The sequence below is a fragment of the Cebus imitator genome, unplaced genomic scaffold (genome assembly GCF_001604975.1).
Source record: "Cebus imitator isolate Cc_AM_T3 unplaced genomic scaffold, Cebus_imitator-1.0 Scaffold389, whole genome shotgun sequence".
In the NCBI taxonomy this organism is placed as follows: domain Eukaryota; kingdom Metazoa; phylum Chordata; class Mammalia; order Primates; family Cebidae; genus Cebus; species Cebus imitator.
The window spans coordinates 318966-321539 of NW_016107704.1; positions in this window are offsets into that span (position 1 = coordinate 318966).

A 2574-nucleotide genomic window follows, 5' to 3' on the forward strand; every position below is an offset into this window, starting at 1 on the left:
AACAACTAAACAGAACAAACAAACAAGAAAAGATTGAAGAGGCAATGAACACACAGGGGTGCTCTTCCTTCATTGGTGCAAGAGAGGAATTTTCACTAGAGGCTGGGTTTCAGTGAGTTTGATGCCAGCTCATCCATCTCATTTCACAATGACTTTGTGACTTGGGACTCTTAAAACACTTCCCATTGCTTTTAGTTTGCAGGGTTTGGTTCATTAAAGACTCATTTTCATCAAGGCTGTTTCAGCGGTTCTTTCTCCTTGGAAATTGACACTTTGGAGGTGGATTTCTCAGAAATAGCTTTTTAAGGTGTTGTGCTGTTGAAAATGTTGTTCAGGTTGGGCAGAATGGCTCAAGCCTGCAATCCCACCACTCTGGGAGGCTGAAGCAGGCAGATTGCCTGGGTTCAAGAGTTCAAGCCCAGCCTCAGCAACATGGCAAAATCCTGTTTCTAAAAAAAAAAAAAAAAAAAAGTAGTGGCCTGGCATGGAGGTACGTGCCTGTAGTCCCACCAATTGGGAGGCTAGGGTGGGAGGATCTCTTGAGCCCAGGAAGTCGAGGCTGCAGTGAACTGAGATCATACCACTGTACTACAGCCTGGGTGACAAAATGACACCCAGTCTCAAAAAAAAGAAAGGAAAGAAAGAAAAGGTTAAGTTTTCTTGAGAATTAGTTGAACATTTTAATTCCAACATATCTAATTTCCTTAGTTCTTTATTTGAATCTTTATCATCTTAGGTATTTAAATGTAATAATTATTTCCCTTTTTTTTCCTTTGGAGATGGAGTCTTGCTTTGTCACCCAGGTTGGAGTGCAGTGGCGACATCTCAGCTTGCTGCAATCTCCACCTCCCACATTTAAGTGATTCTTCTGCCTCAGCTTCCAGAGTAGCTGAGATTACCGGTGCCCACCACCACACTCAGCTGATTTTTGTATTTTTAGAAGAGATGAGGTTTCATGATGTTGGCCAGGCTGGTCTTGAACTCCTGACCTCAGGTGATCTTCCTGCTTTGGCCTCCCAAAGTGCTGGGATTATAGGTGTGAGCCAAATTATTCCTTCTTATCTCTAATTGTTTACCTTTCCCACTGCAAATTTTGTAAGTGGGGCTGTTTTCCCGGATTGATATCACCTTTTAAAGATTTTAGTTTGTTTCATTTTATTTTTTATTTTCTGGCTCCTGGGTCTGTTTCCAGCTCTCCTTCCCCAATGTCTGGCATACCTGGTACTGTGTCTTGGTGGGCAGCACCCCGGGAGTGCGTCACATGTAAAAAGTTGGCAGAAGAGAACTCATCAGGAGGTTTCTGCTTTGGGAGGACCCGATAGGTGTTTTAAAAGGTGGCAGTGCAGGGAGTAAGTGTGGGAATTCCAGCCCAGAGCTCTGGTCACATAAAATCTCATCTCGCTCGCTGGTGATCGCGTCATCTCTCCAGGCTTCTCTGCCTTCCTGTGAGATGCCGAAATAATGTGCATTCTGTTGATTAGTGTCATATTTGCATAGTTAAAACCATGCTAAATTATGAACCATACTTTCAGCAATTCCTAAGAATATCCCTGAAAATGAGCTCTTTTTTGCTAGGGACTCTGGCAGGCTGTTCACCCACTGCCAAGGGCTCCCTCAGGTTTCTTAGGACACATGGCCAATCAGAAGAGATCCCATCCACAGGTCTTTTCCTTCCTCAGATAAGGGACTTGTATTTTTTTTCTTCCACATCAGAGCACCTGGGGAAAATTCCAGAAGCTGGAGGCTTTGTAAATACACAGTAAAGAATCCAAGTTCATTTCTTTCCCATTGCCTTCAGGAGTCCACATTTTCAGTCCATCAGATTAAAGAGTCTTCACATCTCTTCAGCACTATCTTTTATGGTTATTCTCCTCACTTTATTACAGGAAAATAATTTCTTTTCTTTTTTCCTTTTTTTTTGAGTGGGGAGGGGAGACAGATTCTCGCTCTGTTGCCCAGGTTGGAGCGTAGTGGCTCAATTTTAGCTCATTGCAACCTCCACTCCCTGGGCTTAAGCAATTCTCCTGCCTCAGCCTCCCTAATAGCTGGGATTACAGGTATGCGCTATCATGCCCAGCTAATTTTTGTATTTTTAGTAGAGACAGGGTTTCGCCGTGTTGGCCAGGCTGGTCTCGAATTCCTGACCTCAGGTGATCTGCTGGCCTTGGCCTCCTAAAGTGCTGGGATTACAAGCGTGAGCCACCATGTTGGCCTTGTTTATTTTTAATCTGTGACTGGCTAGCCATGTGCAGAAAGCAGAAACTGGATGCCTTCCTGACACCTTACACTAAAATTAACTCCAGATGGATTAAAGACTTAAACATAAGACTTAACACCATAAAAACCCTAGAAGAAAATCTAGACAAAGCCATTCAGGAGATAGACAGAGGCAAGGACTTCATAACTAAAACACCAAAAGCATTGGCAACAAAAGCCAAAATAGACAAATGGGACCTAATTAAACTCCAGAGCTTCCGTGCAGCAAAAGAAACAGTCATTAGAGTGAATCGGCAACCAACAGAATGGGAAAACATTTTTGCAATCTACCCATCTGACAAAGGGCTGATATCCAGA